Source organism: Melanerpes formicivorus, unplaced genomic scaffold (genome assembly GCF_026170545.1).
Source record: "Melanerpes formicivorus ecotype bairdi unplaced genomic scaffold, bMelFor1.0.p_v2 SCAF_1, whole genome shotgun sequence".
NCBI classification, from domain to species: Eukaryota; Metazoa; Chordata; class Aves; order Piciformes; family Picidae; genus Melanerpes; species Melanerpes formicivorus.
In genome coordinates, this window is record NW_027142353.1 from 32,116,499 (window position 1) to 32,132,541 (window position 16,043).

Consider the following 16,043-nt stretch of genomic DNA (forward strand, 5'->3'; position numbering starts at 1 on the left):
GAAGTGGGGAGATTGAGATTGGATGCTAGGAAGAAGTTCTTCCCCATGAGGGTGGCGAGACACTGGCACAGGTTGCCCAGGGAGGTGGTGGAAGCCTCATGCCTGGAGGTTTTTAAGGCCAGGCTGGAGGTGGCCTGCTGGAGAGAGTCCAGGGGAGGCTGTGAGAATGATGAAGGGATTGGAAGAGCTCTGCCATGGAGAGAGACTGAGAGCCCTGGGGCTGTTTGGTCTGGAGAGGAGAAGGCTGAGAGGGGATCTGATCAATGCCTATCAACATCTGAGGGGTGGCGGTCAGGATGAAGGTGTCAGGCTCTGCTTGGTGGTGCCCAGCAACAGGACAGGGAGCAATGGACATAAACCGGAACCCAAGAGGTTCCAACTCAACACAAGTAGAAACATTTTTGGTGTGAGGGTGCTGGAGGCCTGGAGCAGGCTGCCCAGAGAGGTTGTAGAGTTTCCTTCTCTGTAGACTTTCAAAACCCCGCTGGACGTGTTCCTGTGTGATCTATCCTGGGTTATCCTGCTGTGGCAGTGGGGTTGGACTGGAGCTCACTTCCAACCCTATCATTCTATCAGTCTATGATCTACAGCACACTTGGCTATGCCACATAAACTGATAGACCCAAAGTAGAAAGTCAGTCCAGAGCACCTTGAGAAGCCTGGATGTCAGAGATTGCCTCCATAAATCTTCTTCAAACCTCCCTTTGTTCTAAAATCAGGCTTTTGACAGCTGAGTTCTTATTCCTTGTGATGGGAAATGTCACCTTCCTAAGCATGTCCCACCCCTCTAGCAGTCTCCATCCATCAGCAGTTTCCAGCCATAAAGAATCACAGGGCTGCTTTGTCAACAAAAGAGCTCCTCAAGGCCCCAAACTAATCACTGGGGGATGGCCAGGTTGATGTTCCTTGTCCTGCCACTTGCTGATGATGCATCTCTGGGGCACAGCATCCATGACACACCACACACACACAGAGGCAAAGGACACCACAGGTTTCATCTGAAGAGCTGCAGCAGGTCTGGGAAGTGACACAGCCCAACTTGGGGACCTGCAGTCACAGCTCTCCTGTGTGTGATTGGCCTCTGACTTTGGTCACCATCATGGAATCATGTAATCATAGAATCAGAGATTCACAGAATCAGAGAATCAGGAGAATCATAGATTTATGGAATTATAGACTCACAGAATCAATAGAACCATAGAATTGGGTTTGGAAGGGACCTTTGAAGGTCATCTCCCAGAACCCACCTGGGAGTGCAGCTCAGCCTGGGATCTACCTCTGTGGAAAGCGATCTGGGTGTCCTGGTGGCCAAAGAACTGAAGGAAAATGAGCAATGTGCTGGCCCAACAGGCTGCTGGGTTCTGTCACCAAGGGCATCACCAGCTGAGATAAAGAAGCATGCATCCCCAATCTAATGAAGACCAGCAAAGGGACCTCAGCAAAGGTCATAAACCTTCCAGATGAGTTCAGAAAAGCTGAGGTCACCAGAGCTAAGTCCAGGCCCCGTTAACCACCCTCCAAATTCCACTCACACACTGCATACAAACCAGCCTCCTGCACCACCACACTGAAAAACATCTCCATCACCCCAATCCACAGATAACAGAGGGGGGGTTAGACACACATGGACTTTACCCACCATGATTAACCACTTAATTGCTGCCATTCCACAGGATTTGGGGCAGTTGGGTACTTCCCCAAGCAGGAAATAACCTAAATAAACCAAGTTAAGAGGCTGAGCACACAAACACTCAAGAGCTTAACTCAGTTTCTTCTACCTTTGGATTTCTGAGCAGCTTATCACCCTAAATCTAAAAGGAGGAAGTTCAATCCAAGCTAAAAACACCCAAGAAGTAAACATCTGAAGTGGCTGGTAAGAGATCCCAAGCAGGGCAGTCAACCCCAATCAACTTCAAGAGGACAACCAGCAGCTGCTCAGTAAAACTCTCCCCAGGCTTCATGAGCTCCACTCTCAAGAGCTCCAGGGACCAAGTTGGGAGCTCAGACACTGAGCACACACAAAGCTTAAACCTGAAGCTCTTAATCTGAAGCAGAATTGGGCTAGGGAACCCCTTGGTCCAGGAGCCAAGACTGAAGAACATCTTCTTACTTAAAAACCATCTCATGTTCTAGATCTTCCACCAATGCCAGTCCCACTTCTGAAGGAGAACTGAATCTCTTGGCCCAAGAGCTCTTCTTCTATGCAAAGCCAACACTGAATAAGCTCTCAGTTAAAAACCACCTCACCTAGATCTTCCACCACTTCTCCAGTCTGAGCCACTCAGCCTCCACATCTCTTTTCTCCCTACCTCACAACCCACCCTTGGCTTTGCCTCTTTCCCTTCTGCAGCCCTTGACCTCTGTTTTTAGGCCTAGAAGCAGCAGCTTAGCCCCAAATGTGACTCCTACTGATGCATCAGCTTGGAGATATGGGGGGCATTGTTCAGAACAAGGGGACAGGAGCAGCACCAAAGAACCTTTTCCTTCTTTTAGCCTTTTTTTTCTAGCACAATATTCAACCAAACTCATAGGATCGTTAAGGCTGGAACCCTAAGATCATCAGTCCAAGCTTCAAAGAGGGAAGAGGGAGATGGAAAGGGATCCATCATTGTTGCTTCAAGCTTAGCCCAAGGAAGGATTAAGAAAGGCTCCTCTAAAATCACAGAGTGGGTTGGATTGGAAGGGATCTTTCCAGGCCCATCCAGTGCAACTCCCCCTGGATTCAGCAGAGACATCTTCAACTGGATCAGGTTGCTCCAAGTTCTATCCAACCTGGACTCCAACCAGGGATGGGGCTCCTGCCTCCTTGCTGGGCACCCTGGGCCAGTGCTCAACACTCTCATTGTACATCTAAATTGCAATGCTGGCCACTTTCTGTCCCATCCTACCTCAGATGGGATGAGTGGCCAAGAGTAAGATGGATGAGGAAGAAGCAACAGCCTGATTTTGCCCGTACCCAACCAGCAAACATCTAATCAGGGTTAGGTTTTGCCCAAAGCTGAGCTGTAATCCTTCTGAGTGTTAAAACAGTGAGAGGACAAAGGGTAACAGCATGCCTCTGAAGGTCCCATCCCACTGCAGTGCATCCAGGAGCATCTGGGTCAGGGCAATCCCAGGCACTGATATAAGCTGGGCAGGGACTGGCTGGAGAGCAGCCCTGGAGAAAAGGCCTTGGGGGTGCTGGGGGAGGAGAAGCTCAACAGGAGCCAGCAGGGAGCACTTGCAGCCCAGAGAGCCAACCACAGCCTGGGCTGCAGCAAGAGAAGTGTGGCCAGCAGGGCCAGGGAGGGGATTCTGCCCCTCTGCTCCACTCTGCTGAGACCACACCTGGAGCACTGTGTCCAGTTCTGGAGCCTCTATGCCAGGAAGGATCTGGAGGTGCTGGAAGGTGTCCAGAGCAGGGCCACGAGGAGGAGCAGAGGGCTGGAGCTGCTCTGCTATGAGGACAGACTGAGAGTTGGGGTTGTGCGGTCTGGAGAAGAGAAGGCTCTGAGGAGACTTTCTTGTGGCCTTCCAGGATATTCGGGGGGCTACAGGAAAGCTGGGGAGGGACTTTTGAGGGTGTCAGGGAGTGATAGGATTAGGGGGAATGGAGCAAAACTACAAGTGGGGAGATTGAGATTGGATGCTAGGAAGTTCTTCCCCATGAGGGTGGCGAGAGCCTGGCACAGGTTGTGTAAGGGAGGTGGTGGAAGCCTCATGCCTGGAGGTTTTGAAGGCCAGGCTGGAGGTGGCTGTGAGCAGCCTGCTGTGGTGTGAGGTGTCCCTGCCCATGGCAGAGGGGTTGGAACTGGATGATCCTTGGGGTCCCTTCCAACCCTGACAATTCTATGAGCAGCCCATTGCAGTGCTGCTGTCTGTCTGCATCTGGTTTTCAGCAGCTCTGACTTGAGTGGGAGCAGAACACTCAGTGGGTATCCTGGAAGCTGACATTTAAAGTTCATGTTACTAAGCAAGCAGCACAACATAGCAAAGTGGGGGAGGAAGGAAAGAAAGCAGAAGAAGAGTCAGTCCTGGGTTTTTTCCATGCCCCAGCACAAGAACAGATGGATTGGGTCACACTGACACTGCAGTCAGTGTATTCTCTATTCCAGGGGCTCCTCTGCACCAACAACCACATGTGAATACAACCTGGGGGTTGTGGTAAAGGAAGCACAGGGCAGGCAGAAAGTGATATTTGTCCAGAGCACCATCCAGCCTGTGATGAGGTGTGGCATAAAGAGGGTGGAAAGTGGCCCAGAAAAAAGGACCTGGGGGTGCTGGTTTACAGCAGCTGAAGATGAGCCAGCAGCGTGCTCCCAGGTGGCAAAGAAGACCACCAGCAACCTGGGCTGGAGCAGCAATGGTGTAGGCAGCAGGAGCAGGGCAGGGATTGTCTCCCTGGACTCAGCATTGGTGAGGCTGCACCTCAAATCCTGGGTTCAGTTTTGGGCTCCTCACTCCAAGAAGGACATTGAGGGCTGGAGTAGGTCCCGAGAAGGGCAACAAAGCTGGGGAAGGGTCTGGAGAACAGGGCTGGGGAGGAGCAGCTGAGGGACTTGGGGGTGTTTAATCTGAAGGAAAGGATGCTGAGGGGAGACCTCATTGCTCTCTACACCTCCCTGAGAGGAGCTTGGAGCCAGGTGGGGCTTGGTCTCTTCTCCCAAGGAACAAGTGACAGGATGAGAGGAAACAGCCTGAAAGGAGGCTGCAATGGGGGTTGGGCTCTTCTCCCTAGTCACAGGTGATAGAAGGAGAGGAAATGCCCTGAAATTGTGCCAGGGCAGGGTTAGGCTGGAGAGGAGGAAAAATTTCCTTTGCTGCAAGAGTGGTCAGGGATTGGAAGAGGCTGCCCAGGGAGGTGGTGGAGTCCCCACCCCTGGAGGTGCTCAAGAAACCTGTGGCCATGACACTGCGGGGCCATGGTGTGAGGGCCATGGTGGTGCTGGGTTGATGCTTGGACTGGAGGATCTTAGAAGCCTTTTTCCAACCCAAACAATTCTATGCCACAGATTCACAGCATGACCCAAGCCTTTGCCCCAGGCCAGGGAGCAAACACATGCAGCATTTTGCCTCCTTTTTAATCATAAGGCAAACCTAAATTATTTACTGAGAAGAAATTAAGCCTAATAAACACTAACCCCCTGCTCCTTTTCACTCTGCCAAGCCTTTGGAGGAGCACCACAATCCTCCTGTGTGCTCTGCTGATTACCTTGGCTTTATTAACTTGATCAATCAACACAAGAAAATAAGCTTGACAGAGTCTTGCTGCAGTTCCAGCTTAGGCAGTTCCTCACCCAGAAATTCCTGGTTTCGTGGATGTTGCACCCAAAATCATTTCACCCAACCCCCACACTAAACACCACCACTCCTTCATCACCATTTGTCATCCCTGGGGCACCCCAATCTCTTCTCTCTGTGGAGGGAGAAGGGGTTGGGAAAAAGGCTGTTTGGAGGAGACCACAATTCAATACATGAGATAAATCAGATACCTCTTGAATCTGAGGGTCCTCGGGGTGGAGATAATCCAGAGAAGAGTCTGCCTAGGGCTGGAGGGGCAGTGAAGTCTTCACAACATTCCACAGCTCTGCAGCAACAACCAACAGAGAAAGAGGGAGACCCGTGAGGCTCTGTGGGCAAACCTGTCAGACAGAGAAGAAGGGCTCCTGCTAGCCAAGAGTGGTCTGCAGCTCCACTGGAGCAGAAGGAGCAATGGGCACGTGGGAGACATGCAGGCAGAAAGGGAGGAGCAATGGAGATGCAGGAGTAAGAGGAGAAGAGGGGAGAGGGATATGGAGACCAGCAGCTGTAACAGAGACAGCAAGATGTGAATGGCCCTTGGGCAAGGCCTGTTGGGACAGGCCAAGGGGGGGTGGGTTGGAACTCGAAGAGGGAGAATCACACTGGAGAGAAGGGAGAAATGTTTGACTCTGGGGGTGGTGAGAGCCTGTCCCAGGTTGCCCAGAGAGGTGGGAGATGCCCCATCACTGGAACCATTCCCGGTCAGGCTGTTTGGGACTCTGAGCAGCCTGCTCTAGCTGGGAATGTCCCTGCTGACTGCACGGAGGTTGGACAGGATGATCCTGAAAGGTGGTTTCCAACCCAAACCATTCCATGATGCATGTTCCCTACCTGCTGTCATCAAACAAATGGAACTATCTCAATTTGCCTTCCCTTTGGAGATTAGGGAAAATTTCTTTGCTGCAAGAGTGGTCAGGGGTAGGAAGAGGCTGCCCAGGGAGGTGGTGGAGTCCCCATGCCAGGAGGTGTTCAAGAAACCTGTGGAGATGGCACTTGGGGCCATGGTTTAGTGGCCATGGTGGTGTTGGGGGGATGGACTGGATGATCTTAGAGGCCTTTTCCAACCCAAATGATTCTGTGATTCCCTAAAAACACCCAGGATCCATTTTCCCCTCCCATGTACAGGGATTTGCGCCTTCAAGTCAAGAAAAAAAAAAACTCATCACAGCTGCACTCTGCAGCTCAATGATCTTATGGCCAAGAGGGCCAAGAGTATCCTGGGGGCATCAAAAAAAGCATGGCCAGCAGGGCTAGGGAGGTTCTCCTGCCTCTCTGCTCTGCCCTGTTGAGACCACCCCTGCAATCCTGTGCCCAGTTTGGGGCTCCCCAGTTGAAGAGAGGCAGGGAGCAGCTGGGGAGAGTCCAGGGGAGGCTGTGAGGATGCTGAAGGGACTGGAAGAGATCTGCTGAGGAGATAGACTGAGAGGCCTGGGGCTGTTTGGTCTGAAGAGGAGAAGGCTGAGAGGGGATCTGATCAATGCCTATCAATATCTGAGGGGTGGGAATCAGACTGATGGTGCCAGACTCTGCTTGGTGGTGTCCTGTGGTAGGACAAGGACCAAGGGGTACAAGCTGGAACCCAGGAGGCTCCACCTCAACATAAGGAGAAACTTATTTGGTGTGAGGATGCTGCAGGCCTGGAGCAGGCTGTCCAGAGAGGTTGTGGAGTCTCCTTCTCTGGAGACTTCCAAAACCCCCCTGCATGTGTTCCTGTATGACCTGCCCTGGGTAGCCCTGCTGTGGCAGGGGGTTTGGACTAGATGACCTCTGGAGCTCCCTTCCAACCCTTCCCATTCTGTGATTGTGTGACTTTGGGTGGAACATTCCCATGGTGCACAGTGACAAAGTCCACACCAACTACACTTTGCCTATGCTCTCCTGAAGATTTGTGTAGAAAGCAGAAACCTTTTACACTGGCTCCAGGAGAGGTGGGGAGGGGCTTTTGACAAGGGCTGGGAGTGACAGGATGAGGGGGAATGGATGGAAGCTGGAAGAAGGGAGACTGACAGTGGAGATTAGGAAGAAATTCTTGGCAGTGAGGGTGGTGAGACACTGGAGCAGGTTGCCCAGGGAGGCTGTGGATGGCCCTTCCCTGGAGGTGTTTACGGCCAGGCTGCATGAGGCCTTGAGCAACCTGATCTAGTGTGAGGTGCCCCTGCCCATGGCAGGGGGGTTGGAATTGAATGATCTTGAGCATCCCTTCCAACCCAAACCATTCTATGAAACAGCATCAGGAGGGAACCAAATTAGAACCAAGGGCTTCCATGCCAAAGCTCAAGCTTTCATTTCCACCCTTGCTAAGCAGCCCTGTGTCAGGATTTGGGGACTAAAGAGGCCAAAGAAGAGCTTTGCACATTACTCCTCCATCCTCCCTTCCCAGCTGACACCAAAGCTCAAGAGAAGTGAAACCAACAGACCTGAAAATTAAGCAGAGCACATGGCGGGGGGAAAGCTCTCCAGCAGCTCCAAAAGCTTCCTGCATTATAGAGAGGAACAGAAATCTCACTGCTCCCAAACCAGCACTCACCAGGGCTCCTTGCTCCAGTTGTGGCCTTTAATCAGCCCAGCATCAACAGGTTTACATTAAACACAATCTTTATTGCTCCTAACCAATGATTCACCACCACCACTCTCAGGGTAAAAACAGAATGCAAAGGATGCTGAAAGCAGTAAAACAAGTGGGAGTTTCCTTGGGAATGCTGAGCCAGCCCAGCTTTCCCTGCAGCTTTACACCAAGAGGACTCTTTAAGCCCAGCAAATGAAATGGGAAATGAACAGGGAGAGAAAAAACAGATAAATCTTCATTTTTATTGCATTGCCTGGAACTGTCTACTGCAGGAAACCACTGCATCCCAGCATGGTGGGAAGGGACCTATGGAGCTCAGCCAGTCCAAATCCCGCCCTGCTGCAGCAGGGAACCCACAGCAGCTTGCCCAGGAGAACCTTGGCCAGGGGGGGTTGGAAGCTCTCCACACAAGGAGACTCCACAACCTCTCTGGGCAGCCTGCTCCAGGCCTCCAGCACCCTCACAACAAACAACTTTCTCCTCCTCTCCTGCTGGCACCTCCTGGCTGCCAGTTTGTGCCCCTTGGCCTGTCCCTGGGCAGCACTCAGCAGATGCCAGCCCCAGCCTCTTGCCCCCCACAGCCCCTTCAGCTCTTGCTGAGCATTGCTCAGCTCCCCTCTGGGGCTGCTCTTCTGCAGGCTCTCAGCCCCAGGGCTCTCAGCCTTTGCTCCTCACAGAGCTGCTCCAGGCCCCTCAGCCTCTCCCCAGCCTCCCCTGGACTCTCTCCAGCAGTTCTCAGTCTCTCTGCAACTGGGGAGCCCAGAACTGAGCCCAGGACTCCAAATGTGGCCTCAGTAGGGCAGAGTAGAGGGGCAGCAGAATCTCCCTCAGCCACCTGGCCACACTCTTCTCCATGCCCCCCCCCCCGCCCCAAGACCATTGTCCTTCTTGGCCACAAGAGCACATTGCTGGCTCCTGGGCACCTTGTTGTCCCCCAGCACTCTCAGGTCCTTCTTTGCAGAGCTGCTGTCCAGCAGGTCAAACCCTCACATCTACTGGTGCCACCACCATGCTATCTAAGATGGTAACGTCAGAGAGAAGTCAAAACTCCCCCTGCTGATGTTCCAACACCCAGAAAATGCTCCACATTGTTGCTACACTCTGGGAAGCATCTCAGTCCAACCCTGGTCTAGTTGGAGGTGTCCCTGCTGACTGCAAGGGGGTTTGGCCAAGATGATCTTTGAGGGTCCCTTCCAACTTGATCCAATCTGTCAAATTCCAGCCTGCTCTATTTCCACCCTTTCAAGGAGCATTTCCAACTCTTGGGATTGAATCCAGGGGTTTTGAGGCTTTCTGCCTTGCCTTTATGGTCTCTCAGTTCCAAGACATCACAGCTCCAAACCACATTAAAGAAACATCTTTAGGAGGGAGGGGAAAGCACCAAGTGAATTCCAGCAGAAAGGGAAGACTTGACAGATCTCATCACATCAAGCTCTGCAGCACCAAACCAGCCTCTCTCCCTCTCTCTCTCTTTCTGCACATTCTGTGCTCAAAGGAGCCTCAGTGCTTCAGGAGGTACCAAATATAACAGCAGCCCCATTTTAACTTCCTTCCAGGAATACACACATACACACACAGAGGCATTTGTCAAGAAGACGTGGGCTGCAGCTTCAGTTCCAACAGCTCCAGTCAGAGAATTAAACAAGTGACTCCTTTTGTGGCAAGGAAGAAGCAGAAAATAATCTGAGTTCAAGCAAATGGAGGAGAAAAAAAAAAAAACACCCACCCCCAAGCCTTCCCTGGAAGAGATCCATGGAGATGAGCAGAGTGCTGGACGACAGGCTGGGAGAGCTGGGGCTGTTCAGCCCGGAGAAGAGAAGGCTCCAGGGAGACCTTAGAGCAACCTTGCAGTACCTGAATCACAGAATTGTCAGGGTTGGAAGGGACCCCAAGGATCATCCAGTTCCAAACCCCCTGCCATGGGCAGGGACACCTCACACCACAGCAGGTTGCTCACAGCCACATCCAGCCTGGCCTTCAAAACCTCCAGGGATGAGGCTTCAGTACAGGAGCCCTGGGGAGGGACTTCTGACAAGGACTGGGAGTGACAGGATGAGGGGGAATGGATTGAAGATGGAAGAGGGGAGATTGAGACTGGAGATGAGGAAGAGATCCCTGGCAGTGAGGACTCGAAGACACTGGAGCAGGTTGCCCAGGGAGGCTGTGGATGTCCCCTCCCTGGAGGTGTTCAAGGCCAGGCTGGATGAGGCCTTGAGCAACCTCGGCTGGCGGGAGGTGTCCCTGTCCATGGCAGGGGGGTTGGAACTGGATGATATTTGAGGTCATTCTGTGAATCCATGACTTGTCCACCCTTCAGCAATTTTCATGCCTTGCTCTGCTCCACCATCACCAGCATCGACCACAGGACCATGGAGCATTCCTCTCACTGCTTTTCCACCTCAACCCTCCATGGCTTTGCCATCACTACTTCATATCCCATACCTCTGAAAGATAAAGTTGCTTCAAGGCCAAGCTTGGAAAACATTTTTCTCTCTTGATATTTGAACAGCTAAAGAAGTCAATAAGGGTCCAAGGAAAGGTTCCCAACCAGTGCTGTCTGTGTCAAATGGGACCTGGACAGACTGGAGAGCTGTGCCCATGACAACCTCATGAGGTTCAACCAGACCAAGGGCAAGGTCCTGCAGCTGGGTCAGGGCAATCCCAGGCACTGATACAGGCTGGGCAGGGACTGGCTGGAGAGCAGCCCTGAAGAAAAGGCCTTGGGGGTGCTGGGGGAGGAGAAGCTCAACAGGAGCCAGCAGGGAGCACTTGCAGCCCAGAGAGCCAACCACAGCCTGGGCTGCAGCAAGAGAAGTGTGGCCAGCAGGGCCAGGGAGGGGATTCTGCCCCTCTGCTCCACTCTGCTGAGACCACACCTGGAGCACTGTGTCCAGTTCTGGAGCCTCTGTGCCAGGAAGGATCTGGAGGTGCTGGAAGGTGTCCAGAGCAGGGCCACGAGGAGGAGCAGAGGGCTGGAGCTGCTCTGCTATGGAGACAGACTGAGAGAGCTGGGGTTGTGCAGTCTGGAGAAGAGAAGGCTCTGAGGAGACCTTCTTGTGGCCTTCCAGGATCTGCAGGGGGCTACAGGAAAGCTGGGGAGGGACTTTTGAGGGTGTCAGGGAGTGATAGGACTGGGGGGGATGGAGCAGAACTAGAAGTGGGGAGATTGAGATTGGATGTTAGGAAGAAGTTCTTCCCCATGAGGGTGGTGAGAGCCTGGCACAGGTTGCCCAGGGAGGTGGTGGAAGCCTCATCCCTGACAGGCTTCTAAGGGCAGGCTGGATGTGGCTGTGAGCAACCTGCTGTGGTGTGAGGTGTCCCTGCCCATGGCAGAGGGGTTGGAACTGGATGACCCTTCCAACCCTAACAATTCTGATTCTGTGAATGCACTGAGGCTTCCCAGCCACCACCAGCACCAGCACTCAGCAGGAGGACAAGACTGCAGCAACCCTTTCATGCTGGGGGCCAAGATTATCTCCAAGTTCACTTTTTTTGTTCATCTCAGGCTTGCTAAAGAGACAGAACTGCTTGTCCCCACCTCCCATTAACCTTGTCAGTGGGGACCTTTCTTCAGCTATGACAGCATCGATACATCCTTGCCTTGTGCTGCCACACAGACACTCAGGAAAAATCACCCTTCGGGGGGGGGGGGCTTTTGTTTGGTGGGTTTTTTTCCCCTCCCCTTTTCTGTTTGATCTTGACCACAAGTCAAAACAATTAGGGTCAGAATAGCTGGATGCTGCTGCAGGGAGAAGCTGGGATGAGCTGCAGGAAGATGAAGGTTATCCAGCTGCCTACACACACATCACTGCCCTTCTGTCACCATCCCAAATGCAGGCAGAGATAGCCAGGATTGAAGAGAAATTGTGCAGCTGAGGACAAACAGGACATCTAGGCTGACATGTATAGACCTCACCTGGAGTATTGGGTCCAGTTCTGGTGTCCTCAACACAAGAAGGACATGGACCTGATGGAAGCAGTCCACATGAGGCCACAAAGATGATCGGGTGCTGCAGAGCCTCCCCTCTGGGGACAGGATGGGAGAGTTGGGGCTGTTCAGCCTGGAGAAGAGAAGGCTCCAGGGAGACCTTAGAGCAGACTTCCAGTACCTGAAGGGGACTACAAGAGGGCTGAGCAGGGACTTTTGAAAAGGGCTAGGAATGATGGGACAAGGGCGTATGGATTGAAGCTGGGAGAGGGGAGATTGAGACTGGAGATGAGAAGGAAATTCTTGCCAGTGAGGGTGGGGAGACACTGGAACAGGTTGCCCAGGGAGGCTGTGGGTGTCCCCTCCCTGGAGGTGCTCAAGGCCAGGCTGGATGAGGCCTTGAGCAACCTGGGCTGATGGGAGGTGTCCCTGCCCATGGCAGGGGTGTTGGAACTGGATGACCTTTGGAGGCCCTTCCAACCCAGAGCATTCTATAATTCAAGGGTGTGGGATTTAGTTGGGAGCAAGGAGACACCACAGAGAAGACAGCAGAGCCCTTTGGCACAGACAGTGTCAGCCTTAGCATCTAAACGAAGGAAGATTAAGGAATTTAGCTGTGCGGAGAAGGACCTGGGATTGCTGGAAGACAAGATCACTGTGAGCCAGCAATGTGCTCTCATGGCCAAGAAGGCCAAAGGTCTCCAGAGGGGCATGAAGAAGAGTGTGGCCAGGTGGCTGAGGGAGATTCTGCTGCCCCTCTACTCTGCCCTACTGAGGCCACATCTGGAGTCCTGGGCTCAGTTCTGGGCTCCCCAGTTGCAGAGAGACTGAGAACTGCTGGAGAGAGTCCAGGGGAGGCTGGGGAGAGGCTGAGGGGCCTGAAGCAGCTCTGTGAGGAGCAATGGCTGAGAGCCCTGGGGCTGAGAGCCTGCAGAAGAGCAGCCCCAGAGGGGAGCTGAGCAATGCTCAGCAAGAGCTGAAGGGGCTGTGGGGGGCAAGAGGCTGGGGCTGGCATCTGCTGAGTGCTGCCCAGGGACAGGACAATGGGCACAAACTGGCAGCCAGGAGGTGCCAGCAGGAGAGGAGAAGAGAGTTGCTTGTTGTGAGGGTGCTGGAGGCCTGGAGCAGGCTGCCCAGAGAGGTTGTGGAGTCTCCTGCTCTGGAAGGACATCAGACTTGATGTGGCCCTGGGCAGCCTGATCTAGTTGGAAATGTCCCTGTTCCCTGCAGGGGAGTTGGACAAGGTGACTTTTGAGGGTCCCTTCCAAACCAATGCAAGCAGTGAATCTGTGAAAATAAACCATCAGAAACCCAAAAATAATTAGATATATATAAAATCATATGAGATTCACCTGGAGGAACTGGACGCCAAAACACCTTGCAGGAAATCAAGGCATGGAAAGAAACCATTTGGGAAGGCAAAGGAAAACTGCAAGGCTGTTAGGGCCTGGAAGCTCCTTCCCATCCTTCCTCCCCTTGGTGCCTTTGCACCATGGAGCTGCACAGGGAACCAGCTTAGAGCACTGAGCTGGCTTAAAAATAATCTCTCTTTTTGTTGGGGTTTTTTGGGGTTTTTCTTTTCCTCTCTGCTGTTCACTGATCTGCTTCACCAGATGGCCCCTCAGAGAGTTGTACCAGCAGTGGGAACAGGCAGCAGAGAAGTCAACTCCCACAGGAACTGCTTCACCCCTGAGGGAGAAAACACAGGAGGCAGCCAGGAGAATCTGCATGGAGTGAAAAGGGTGGCACAAGCTGGAGCACAGCTGGAGCAGGGCAGGTTGAGGTGGGATATCAGGGAGATGTTCTTCACAATGGAGTCAGTGAGATACTGGAACAGGTTGCCCAGAGATGTGGTTGAGGCCACATCTCTGGACACATTCAAGACCAGACTCAATGTAGCCCTGGGCAGCCTGATCTAGTTGGAAATGTCCCTGCTAAGTGCAGGGGGGTTGGGCAAGGTGACCTTGGATGACCCTTCGAACCAGATGCAACCTGTGACTCTCTGCTCACCCTAAGTGCTACAGTACCTTGGGGATGCTCAGGAGAAAAAGGCTACTGGGACTGATTGTGTCTCCTGAGCTTGCTCCTGCCAAGAGCTGGGCAAGCAAAGACCCAACCCTGACACTGTCCTGCTGCTGGAAGCAGGTTTAGGCTCCCCAGCAATGACTCTGACCAGGAGAGAGGGGAGAAGGTATTTGAAAGAAGGTCTTTGCAGTGGTGTCTTGTGTAGGACAAAGGGCGGTGGACACAAACTGGAAGCCAGGAGGTTCCACCTCAAACTTGAGAGGAGAAAACTCTTTGGTGTGATGGTGCTGGAGCCCTGCAGCAGGCTGCCCAGAGAGGTTGTGGAGTCTCCTTCTCTGGAGACTTTCATAGAATCATTGGCTGGTAGGAGTTGGAATAGAGCTCCAGAGAACCTTGACGCCAACTCCCACTGCCAAAGCAGGATCACCCAGGGGAGGCCACACAGGAACACATTCAGGTGGGTCTTGAAAGTCTTCACATCAAGTCTGATCTTGAATGTCTCCAGGGATGGGGCCTCAACCACCTTTCTGTTCCAGTGTCTCACCACCCTCATTGTGAAGAGCTTCTCCTGATGTCCAACCTCAATCTCCCCTGCTCCACTTCCAAACCATTGCCCCTTGTCCTCTCACCCCAGGCCCTTCTGAGCAGTCCCTCCCCAGCCTTCCTGCAGGTCCCCTTCAGATACTGAAATGCAGCTCTGAAGTCCCTTCCAACCCTGACAATTCTATGGTTCAGGTACTGGAAGGTTGCTCTAAGGTCTCCCTGGACTCTTCTCTTCTTCAGGCTGAACAATTCCAACTCTCCCAGCCTGTCCCCACAGCAGAGGTTCTCCAGCCCTCACATCATCTTGATGGCTTCCTCTGGACCAGCTCCAACAGGTCTACATGTCTCCCATGCTGAGGACTTTGGAGTCCTAGGAAAGGGCCACCTCAGCTTTTCTGCCAAGTCCATAGCGAAAAGAAGGAAAAAGATGAATTTTTAAACTCTCCACAGACTACAGGAAGAAATATTCCACAGCAGTGGCCAGCACCACAGCTGATCATCTCCTGCTCAAGCATCCTGGATGGCTCCTCTCTCAGAGAAACTAAAAATTCATCTTCCAACAGCCCTACATAAAGGGCCTGGAGAAGATACTCTGATCCAAGCTCATTAGCTTGCCTAAGACACCTACAAAGACTCAACTTCACAGCATCTGACCACAAAAAGACAATAAAACCTCTTAAGTCTTTCTCTTTCTAATATTTCAGCAGCAGTGCCCTCCTTGTAGAGATAAGAAATAACCCAAATCACACAGCCTGCACTCTAAGCCCTTGGAAATGCTGAATAGATCAATTCTCAACGAACCAAGGAAGCTGAGTTCTTGAATTCTTCTGCAGATCTGGGAAACGGAGATTTACCAAGTTCTCCTTCAGGTGCCTGTTTCAATTGCCGTTGTGTCTTCTGGAGCAGATCCAAATATGCCAAAACCTCCAAAATAGAGAATCACAGAATGGCTCAGGTTGGAAGAGAACTCAAGAGAGCATCTCCTCCAACCTCCACACCATGCCCAGGGACACCTCTCAACTAGACTCAGCTACTCAAGGCCTCATCCAGCCTGACACTGAAACACCCTCAGGCAGGAGGCAGCCACAGCCTCTCTGGGCAGCCTGTTCCAGAGTCTCACCACCCTCATGCTGAAGAAGCAGTCTGACCCAGTCAGCTCCAGTCTGACCCTGCTCTGCCTCAGCTTCAAACCATTCCCCCTTGGCCTGGCTCTAGACACCCTTAGCAAAAGTCCCTCTGCAGCCTTCCTGCAGGATCCCTTCAGCTATTGCAAGGCAGCTCTGAGGTCCCCCTGGAGCCTTCTCTTCTCCAGGCTGAACACCCCCAGCTCCCTCAGCCTGGCCTCAGAGCAGAGCTGCTGCAGCCCTTGGATCATCTTTGTGGTCTCCTCTGGACTCCCTCCAGCAGCTCTGTGTCCTCCTTGTGCTGGGGACAGCAGAACTGGAGGCAGGATTGGAGGTGGGATCTGAGCAGAGCAGAGCCAAGGGGCAGAATCCCCTCTCTTGCCCTGCTGCCCACACTCCTCTGGCTGCAGCCCAGCACACAGCTGCCTGCTGGGCTGCCTGAGGGCACTGCTGGCTCCTGGGGAGCTGCTCAGCACCCAACACCCCCAAGTCTCTATGGTGTCTAGAAGTCCCTTCCAACCATGCTGGAATTCCATCAACCCTATCATAGTATCAGTCAGGGTTGGAAGGGACCACA

The 16,043-nt window shown here is 52.8% G+C and overlaps 1 protein-coding gene across 4 annotated transcripts in view; it reads right to left on the reverse strand.

Moving 5' to 3' along the window:
* Positions 1-16,043, reverse strand: part of FAM168A (family with sequence similarity 168 member A) — a 228,043-nt gene that overhangs the window by 161,112 nt on the left and 50,888 nt on the right. Inside the window, exons 1-2 of one of the 4 annotated variants that reach the window (XM_068139236.1) lie at positions 15,144-15,231; positions 5,472-5,566 (exon numbers count right to left, since the gene is read on the reverse strand). The exons of 1 other annotated variant lie outside the window; for it this stretch is intronic. The gene's annotated coding sequence lies outside the window, so the exon portion shown is untranslated. Of the gene's footprint in view, positions 1-5,471; positions 5,622-15,143; positions 15,232-16,043 lie in introns of those variants that run through there. 2 more of the 4 variants (XM_068139218.1, XM_068139228.1) reach the window with 2 other exon arrangements.